This window comes from Hyperoodon ampullatus (genome assembly GCF_949752795.1).
Source record: "Hyperoodon ampullatus genome assembly, chromosome: 3".
Classification (NCBI taxonomy): domain Eukaryota; kingdom Metazoa; phylum Chordata; class Mammalia; order Artiodactyla; family Ziphiidae; genus Hyperoodon; species Hyperoodon ampullatus.
Window position 1 is genome coordinate 152,681,002 of NC_136916.1, and position 10,313 is coordinate 152,691,314.

General features: G+C 44.1%; 1 pseudogene across 1 annotated transcript; it reads left to right on the forward strand.

Annotated features, from left to right (window-relative positions):
* Window positions 1-7,168: 7,168 nt before the first annotated feature.
* On the forward strand, window positions 7,169-8,214 carry LOC307051030 (protein AMN1 homolog; annotated as a pseudogene). Its single transcript has 2 exons — window positions 7,169-7,551; window positions 7,873-8,214. The product of its transcript is annotated as a protein AMN1 homolog (transcript).
* The last annotated feature ends 2,099 nt before the right edge of the window (window positions 8,215-10,313 follow it).

Consider the following 10,313-nt stretch of genomic DNA (forward strand, 5'->3'; position numbering starts at 1 on the left):
GCATAACTCAGAGGATTATAATATATAAATCCAGGAGCATTTGGCCTCACTGAGCATTAGTTGGGCCCTCTATCTTAAATTTCCAAAGCTAATTTCTAGCCAAAGGAATAGGATATGTCCTTTAGTATATATTTTTAAAAATATCCCCAGAACTTGGTTGATACCCAGATTCTCTGTACTCTTAGTCTCTGGGAAGTATTTCTGCTCTGAGCCACAGGATGCCTTTTCTTACTTTTAAATGTCAGAGCTAGTTCTCAATTAAATCTGATCAAAATACATCAAGCCATCTGGCATAGGACACAAATGAGTTAGACCTCGTTCTTGCCCATAAAATGCCAACAGTCACATAGCTAGCTCCCAGGGGATTGTTACACAGGGGCTTAAGCTTAGTTAGGGAAGGGCCATTAAGTGAGATATAAACACAATGTGGAGAATCTGTAACACAGGATGAGAACTTAACCTGCTTCATTCTGTAGATGATGGGGAGCTGTATCATTTAGGGCTCTTTAGCTTCAGAAGACTCTACGTTAGCTGAAATGAAAAAGAGGACAATCTGTTGGAAGGATATTGGTGAGTTTACAGAATTGAAGGAAGAGCTGACCAAGCGAGAGGGGATCTCCAGAGGATGAATCTATGACTCAACTTCAAACCTCTCATCCCTGAATCCCCACTCAAAGTTTAAATTCCCAGGACAGAGTCTGATTGGCTTAGCTTGGGTCATGTGCTCACCACAGAGGCTTTGGGACTGACTGTCCTACAGAATCCTGCAGAACAGGGAAAGGGAGAGATGGAAGAGATGCCAAAGGAAGAGATGCCAGCCTGACAGACCAGACAAGACATGTAGGCTCCAGTAGCCATTGAGTGCTTCTGAGCACGGAAATAATGTGATTAGCTTAGATTACATGTCACTAGGTGTTTGAATCAATAGTCTTGTTTGATCCTTATAACAACCCAGTAATGTGGGCACATTTATTAACCCCTATTTTTAAAGATGAGGAAAAGTGCAGTTTTGAGAGGTTACATGATGACTTTTCCTAAGAAGGAAAGCTCTTTTTGGACACTAAATCCTATTTCTCTTTACTGTATGATTTTCCTGCCCTTTGGAGTCATTGGTTTGGCTCTAAAGTGTTTTAAAATAAGAGAGAGGCAGGAAATGTGTTAGCGAGCTTTCAGTGTCAACCAACATGGAAGACATGAACCAGGCTGGGCCCATGGGGAATGGAAGGAAGCAACAAGACACGAGTCACAAGGTTTCAAAAAGTAGTTTGAAAAGTTGACTGAACATCAGAACTGTCAGGGCAGCTTGTTAAAAACACCAATCCCTAGAGTCCATCTCTGACCTGAACCAGAATGCTCTCTGGGTGGTGACTGGGAATCTACAATCTTAAAGCACCCACCTATCCTATGGTGGTTATCATTTTGCCATGTATAAGTATATAAATGAACATGTTGCACACCTTCAACGTACACAATGTTATACGTCAATTATATCTCAATAAAGCTGGAAAAAAAATTTGAAACACACATCCATCCCCCATTTAGGTGATTATTCTGTAGCCAGCTGGACACTGGTCTATAGACCAGCATTTAGAAATCACTGACCTATTAGACTCTTTTTTCTAAATGTCCTCTAATCCAGTTTCTTGTCTTATCTCTCTGCTGGTGTAGTTAAGCTTTATCAAGGTATAGCTTTTGAGTAGTTGCAATTTGTACCCATTACATTTAGCGTCATACATATCTGCAGTATCTGAGGGATGAAAACAAGGACAGAGAAGTAGGGTGGCTCCTGGCTGTCCCCTTATTTTGTTAGTGTGTCTGGGGTTTGTGGCTTTTGATAGGGACTCTTGGGAGATGACTTTGCCAGCTTTCCCTTTGAGAATAATCCTGGGTTCTTACCCTCCCTGTCACTGTAGTAAGTCTCCATAACAAACACACCCAAGTCTGGTATTCCTGAATTTATGGCTCTGTGCTGAATACATGCTGTTCCTGGAGCCAGGCTCATTCTGCAATCTCTCCTCCCCACCCCACCCTTTGGTTCCACTGATGGGCTGATCCAGCCTTGATGTGTGATAACCCAAAGGTTTTGGGTGTTCTCTCTGTGACGTTCCAGAGAAATATAGACTTTTCATCATCTGGAGTGAAAAAGAATGGTGAGGGCTTCCCTGGTGGCGCAGTGGTTGAGAGTCCGCCTGCCGATGCAGGGGACATGGGTTCGTGCCCTGGTCCGGGAAGATCCCACATACCGCAGAGCAGCTGGGCCCATGAGCCATGGCCGCTGAGACTGCGCGTCCGGAGCCTGTGCTCCGCAACGGGAGAGGCCACAACAGTGAGAGGCCCGCATACCGAAAAAAAAAAAAAAGAATGGTGATCTTTGGGATGGGGCCTGGTACAGGTTGGAGCACAGGATTTATGGTCTCAAGTTGCTTCCCCTCATTCATACGGTGAGAGGACTCAAGAATGAGCTACTAGGAAAGGGTTTTCCAAACCTCAGTCACTTGAATACCGTCTCCGTGGTTTTTGCCAAATCTGTGTGCCATCTATCTATTTTTCCTTACTATTTTTCATTAAATTAATTAACATATTTTGCTGGAGTGCTCACAATCCACTCTAGCCTTCCCATAAGCAATATATTCATGAAGTCACTGATTCATGAAATCAGGTTTGATATGCTACCTGTCCATTTTCTTCTAGAACATTTTAAAATAAATATGCATCCATTAAAACTGTGTAAATGTTCACTCATGTACTATCTAAAATCCTCCCATAGAGGGAGGTATACGTATCATTAGAGGTATATGCATCACACCTTGGGAACATTATCCTAGAAAAGCCCATGTGCTAAGAGGCATGTAGTTCCAGACCCCTCAATTCAACACAGTTTGGACGTCAACCCTAAGAATATTTTTTGCGAGTTTATTTAGTGAAAAACTATGCTTTTATATCCTCTTGCTGCAGAAGTTAAGGTTCAGAGCAAGAAACAGAAGCCACTCAAGGTATTTTAAACCAGAAGAAAATTAATAATTTTATAATTTTCTGAAGGGTTGGAGGACTGAGCTCCCTCTTGGAATGAAAACCTTAGCACTGCAGAACTGAACTGCCAGGGGAACCATGACTCCTCCATAACCAGAAGGCTACTAATGAGACTGCTCGATTTAAGAATTCACCACCATGGCTGTAATCCAGGGATCAGGTACCATCTCTGCCACCTCTGTCCCAAGTTCCACTTGACACTCATGGATCTGGAAATTGAACACTGGACTGATGCTGCTGTATATGTCCACATGGCTTTGACATTGCTCTTCAGCAGACATAGCCAAAGCATCAGAAAGGTGCCCCCTTACTCTCTTCTGCCATTTAAATCTCTCATGAGTGCATTAAATGGATGGAGCCTAATGTGCATCATCCAGAGCCCTAGCCACGAGGGATTCGGAGAAACAAGGTTTATAGCTCTCTCACTTTTAAGAAGACCCAGTAAAAAGTGGAACTGGATGCTGAAAGCCAATTAATCTCACCTAATACGTTACTTGTCAGTGGCAGCTCTGCTGCTGATTCCCAGTGAACTAAGGAATCATTGAGCCAAAGGAAAAAAACCAAGATCAATGCAGGTTGTTAACAGTTGCTCTTTTGTGAATTGGAGGGGTGTGTGTGTGTGTGTGTGTGTGTAAAGGCGGGTTTTGTGTAATCTGAAAGTATACATTTGCAAACGTACTGGCTAAGTAAATAAAAAGTGACCTTGGTAGCACAAATTGACATGCCATGCCGAAAATCTCAATGGCTACTCACCACCTGTGGAAGGGAAGTCCGGTAATTGCCTCCTGTTCTATGCCTTTTATCAGTTGGCCTTGACACCCAGCATGTTCTGTGACAGGACTCTAGTCGAAAAGTTCTGGTAATTGACAACAAGCCTCAAACCGTCCTCCTCCCTGTCTTTCCTGTCAACAGGGCTCTGCTTGGAAAGCAGTTTCTTCTTCTTCTCTACTTACCTGAATCTTAATCTTCCTTCAAGGTCCAGTTCTGTGCTTCTTCGCTTTCTAAAACAGGCTTTCCTCTCTCACTCTCTGCTCCCTCTTTAGTAAAAACTATTCCCCTCAGTTGGGACCTGATTTCCACCCTCCTAGGCTCCCTTTCCAGTCTTCCCCTCCTTGTAACCCACTAGGGGAAATGCTGCAACCCTGTGCTCTCCCTATACTTGGCAAATCCACCCCCAGCATGTGAAATCACCTCCCCCTTCACTGCCCTGGAAAGAAAAAGACTTGGGAGGAGGGTGGTCCTGACTTAAGGACTGAATCTGGTAGATCCTTACAAGTGGTGACACCAAAGCTTTAGCCAAATCATCAGCCGTGCAGAAGAAAACCTGGAGCTGTTGAAAATGGAATTGCTCTGCATAGGATAAAGGGAGACATGGGGTTGGCTTCTGAGAGGCAGGAAGAGGTAAAGTAGTACAGCATGGGAAGCTGGAGAGAGGAGAGAGAGCCAATCATCATGAAGAACCTCTAAGGAAAGAAATGCTTAGTGCTCTTGGGGGGATGATAGGGTGCATTTCTCAAACCTTGGTAAGGTCTGCTGCTCCCACCAAGGCCACAGTGAGGGGCTTTTTGGGCCAAGACTGAAATGGGACTGAGCTCCAGATCTGGGCTGTCATGGAACAGAACAGAGACCCTTCACAGGGGTGGCAAGAAGATTCACAGACTGACTTAGTTCAGGGGAAGGGGGAGCTTGGCCCCAGAAGTAACCATGACCACCAGAATCCTTCAAGAGATCAGATAAGCCATGGGGTTTATGTGTGTGCAACCGCTGACTGTGTGCAATCAGAATGGTGCAAGGGCACACCTCCCGGGAGCTCATCAGAAGGCAGACTCCACTTCCACCCTCACCATAAGCCTCATGTGGAACCAAGACCTGCCAGTTAGGATTCCAAAACTCCATCTGATTCCTAGCTCCTGTAGTAGACAGAATTTCTAAAATGGTCCCTGACCCCACCTCCACCCCCCACAGAGAGCCTAATCTCTGCCTATGATGAGACATGACTCCTGTGATTATGGCATGTTATATGGCACAGTTGACCTTAAGACAGGGAGATTATCCAGGTGGGCCTGATCTAATCACATGGTCTCTTAGGAGCAGAGAGTCTTCTCGGCTGGCAGCAGAAGAGGATGTTGGAAATTCACGGCATGAGGAAGATTTGATACACTGTTGATGGAGTTGAAGATATAAGGGGCCACTTGAGAAAGAATGTGGGTGGTGTCTAGGAGCAGAGAGTGGTCGACCCTGGCTGGCAGCCAACAAGGAAACTGGAACCTCAGTTCTACAGCCACAAGGAATTGGATTTTGCCAATACCTGGATGAATTTGGACGTGGGTTCCTCCCCAGGGCCTCCAGATAAGAGCCCAGCTTGGTTGATACCTTAACCTCAGCCTTGCGAGAACCTAAGCAGAGAGCCCAACCAAGCCTGCTGGGCTTCTGACCTACAGAACTGTCAGCTAATACACAGGTTTCATTCTGAGCCACTAAGTTTGTGGTGATTTGTTATGCACCAGTAAAAATTGAATACACCTCCTGTCCCTTGCCTAGTGTTGACCTCAGCATCACCTTCTGGCCCTATGGGACTCATGCATCCTTTTATTACAGGATGATTTAGTTGGGACCCCTTTTCTTACCCACTCAATATTTGTCACACTCTACTGACCCTATGTGAACGCAGGTCTAGCCTCTCTTGGACTGTTCCATCTGGGGGATCCTTGAGCTGTACCTGCAAGGCCTCTGGTGTACTGTGCACCTTTTCCCTCCAGTTGTTTAGGTAATTGCAACATTTAACTGAGCTGGACTAGAGTCCCATATCTAATGGGACCATGATATTTATTACCTATATGCCCAACACCTAGCACAGTGCCTAGCACATAGTTGTCACTCAATAATGTTGTTGATGATGCTGGTGAATACAGAGAGAAGGAAATCTCTGGATCATCCCCATCATACATTCCCAGTGTTGGCATTTGGTGCTCCAGCCATGTTGCACTATGTGCAGTTCCCAGGAGACACCGTGGCCTCCCTTGCCTCTGAGTTCCTCCACCCCAACCTGATTTTCCTCTGCCCTCACCCCCTGTACTTTCCTCCCTCTTTCAACTGGCTAAATCTTCTTATTTTTCGGCTCTCAGCTTAAATATGACATTGTAATTGTCATTTAGCTTGTCTTAAATCCCTACTAGGTGGTTGTATGTTCTATGACGGTGAGATATGCTTCCCTTTCTCTTTTGTGACTCCAGCACATTTACAGGGTAGGTTCTCAATAAACATTTGCGGAATGGCCATGCTTCTTCATCACCTGGGAATCCTGTTACAGTGCAGATTCTGATTCTTATATCTAGGTGGGGCCTGAGATTCTGTATTTCTAACAAACTCCAAGTGATGCTGATGCTGCTGGTCCATGAACCACACTTTGAGTAGCAAGGTAATAGATAGGGTAGAGACTCCCACCATTACCCCACTGTGGCAAAAAGTTTGCATTTGAGAGAAGCTGAACAAGGTTTAGGGTGCAAATAATGGCCACAGGACAAAATTTCCCCTGTCATTGCTAAGCCGGCTGACTCATTGACAAAGATGGAGCCAATAACCTTGGCCTTATTAACAACTGAGCTAACTGCCACAGACCAATAAATAACAACATTTGGCTGATTTGCATTTCAAAATTGTTTCCTTCCCTTATTCACACTCTACAGCAGGTGCTAATGAACCATGAAATGTCTGAAGCATTGGCAGCAAGGAAGGAAAGAGGCAGAGTTGACCCATGCCTAACAAAGAATGATCCTTAAAAAAACAAGAGCTACAAAATTCAGTGTGGTATTCTGGATTGGATCCTGGAACAGAGAAGAGATATTAGCAGAAAAACTGGTGAAATCAGAATAAAGTAGGGAGTTTAGTTAATAGTAATGTACCAATGTTAGTTTCTTAGTTCTGACAAATGCACTGTTAGGAGAAACTGGGCAAGGGATATATAGAAACTCTCTGTATTATCTATGCAACTTTTCTGTAAATCAAAAATTAGTCAAAAATCGTGTCTCGCGCGGGGCAGGAGTTGACAGATGGTCTCTGGCTGGATTTCAGCGGCCGGGACCGCGGAAGGGGCTCCTGAAGGCAGCCGCGATGCCCAGCCCACAGTGGATGACTTTGGTGCTTCATGAAGAATATTTCTAGATATATCACAGACATTAAGCCTTTGCCACCCAACATAAAAGACAGGCTGTTCAAAATAATGAGCGTGCAGGGGCAGATAACAGATTCAAACATCAGTGAGATTTTACATCCTGAGTCCAAACTCTAGATCTACGAAGCCGTGATATTTCAGATTCTGCTCTCCTACACCTATGTAACTGCAGAAAACTGAAGAAATTAAATTTAAGTTCCTCAAAAGAAAACAGAATTTCCATAACTTCAAAAGGAATAAAAGCTGTGGCTTCACCTTGTTCTTACCTGCACGAAGCTTCTTTGAAAAGATGCTTCAATCTCACTGATGAAGGAGTCCATGCTCTTGCACTCAATTGCCGGCTGCTAAAGTTAGGGACTTCCCTTCATGGCACAGCAGTTAAGAATCTGCCTGCCAATGCAGGGGACGCAGGTTTGAGCCCTGGTCCGGGGAGATCCCACATGACGTGGAGCAACTAAGCCCGTGCGCAGCAACTACTGAGCCCGCGTGCTGCAACTACTGAAGCCTGAATGCCTGAGCCCATGCTCCGCAACAAGAGAAGCCACTGCAATGAGAAGCCCACGCACCACAATGACGAGTAGCCCCCACTCTCAGCATCTAGAGAAAGCCTGCACAGAGCAACCAAGACCCAACGCAGCCAAAAATAAATAAACGAAATTAAAAAAGAAAAGATCATTGATTTAGGTGGCTGCTTAGATATTACTGATGTGTACTTGCAGACATTAGGAGAAAGCTGCCCATTTTTGCAGAGTTGATTTTTCAGCTACTCAGGTATCTCACAGTGGTGTGGTTGTGCTTGTTAGTGGACCTTGTGCCAAGAAATTAGAGGAAACTCATATGGGGTATTGTGTGAATGTGACTGATGAGGCTGTAGAAGCTGTCCTTACTTGCTGTCCTCAGATATGTATATTACTCTTCCATGGATGCCCCCTGATAACAGACCATTCAAGAGAAGTCTTGGAGCAATTAGTAGGTCCAAACAAACTAAAGCAGTGATGTGGACTGTATATTGATGCTTATTGAAACTTATTAAAGCTATGATCTTCATACTACTTTCCCAGGAAACAATGATGTAGAGATTGGCTTTCCAATAATATGATTTATGCTTTGAAGTTAACCAGGCTCTTAAACATTTTAATAGTGCTATTATTTCTAAGTTTGTTTGAGGAGTGATTGTTCTTGAAATGGCAATCCTAGCATGCCCTCTGATGTATTTGGGGAGGGTAATGTGTTTGTTTCTTAAATAACAAAGTTTTAAATTACCTGTTTTCCCTGGAAATTTCCTTCTCCTACCTAGGTATTTGAACTGCTATAAGAGAAATTTACCAATGTGGATAAACATTAGGAGAATTCTAAGTAAAGGTATTTCTAAAAGCAAAAAAAAAAAAAAAAATTAGTCAGAAATAAAAAGTTTACTAAAAGAATCAAGAGCTAGACTGTATTGGTTTTCTTTACTTTGCATAATGGTATTATAAGTTTCTGAAAATGTAAAACAATTGCCATTGACTTAACAATAAAAAATTGGAAATGTGTGTTCATGGGAAAAAAATCTCCGACTAAAACTCAGTAGCAATCAAGGAAAGAGTTAGAGGATGGCTGGTCCCAAAAGCACACCTGCAAGGTAGCATACCAGTGATACCTACACTCCAAATTGCTTTGCCATACATCATGGCTCCAAGATATTCTGACTGCTATTTGCTCCTGATCCCCACCTTCATTTATTCAGCATATCAGGAGTTTCTTCCATTCTTGAGAATCTCTTGATTCTACACTCAGGATTCAGGGTATCTTTGTTTGTTTGTGTAATAATATTATCTTAAAGACTTGGTCATGGTATCACATTTTGCCTCAACTGTGTTTGCTTATATACCAGAGATTCTAAGCCTGGTGAGGCCATGGACTTGAACTGATCCATCATTGCATGTCCAGCACCTGACTCTTAACTGGGCAAATAATTATTTGTTGGATGGATGAATAAAGGAGATGCTTCAGCATTTGACGTGAATTCTTGCCTGAAAAACACAAATTTTCCAATGATATTTCATTATGTAAATATATCCCTTTGATGGAACTTGATGAAACTTGCAAGGCCTTCAGATCTTGTAAAGAAACATCATCAGGCCTTTTTCCAACTCTGGTGAATTCATGGAAAGTCATGAAGATCCTATTAACTCTTATGGAAACTATGGCTTTAACTAGAACAGTGTATAATGAGTGTGCTCTGGTCTCAAGGGGCTGCTCCCTGGGACCTGCACTGAGGCCCAGGGCCTGAGCTGGCCACAGAGGTATGGTCAGAGGCTGTGCTGTCAAAGGTTTATGTATGCATTGCTTTGTCTGTCCTGCAGCACCTGCTTCCCTAAGTAAGAGGCTCTGCTCCCACTCCAATGTGCTAGGAAAGGAACTCACAACTCATCTGTCTCCCTGGTAGGCCTGTGGCCCCTGCCAGGCCAATCAGAGACTTCTCTGTGGTTTTTAAAGCTTGAAGCTGGAGGAGAAGTGGCCTTTGCCTTTTAGAGCATGGAATTGGGAGGAGGTGATGCAAGGGCAGGTGTCAGCCTCCTTCCCTGTCACATGGAGAAAATCTACAGAAGGATAGAGGGGCCTCAGTCAAGATACAGAAATGCAAAGAGAAAAAGAAACCTAATATCCATGGTTAACGGTCTGGGTCCAATTGCACTTTAGGCCACCTCATTCCCTGAACTTCCCGGTTATGAGAGCCAACAAATGCCCTTTTTCCTTAGGCTGATTTGGGTTTTTGTCAGTTGCCATGGAGAGTTCTGCCACAGAGAGTCCTATAATCCTGGAGAAAAATGTGCAATTTCCTTCCCACACTTAATGGGGACTAGTACCAGCTCAGCCAGGGAAACAGCTCTGTGGGCTTCTGCTTGGACAGAGTGCTGTGGCAGAGAAGGCCAGTTGCCCTCCCCAAACTCAGGCTCTCCCTTCCCTTGCAGACACTGTCACTGGGGGATTGGCACTCACACCCAGACTATACTTCCCATCTCCTCCTACGTTTAGGTGGGAACGCATGGTAAGCTCTCACCAAGGGGATGTGAGTGGAAGTGACATGTGTCAATTCCAGGCTGGAAGGCAGTGAAGAAGCAGGGGTTCC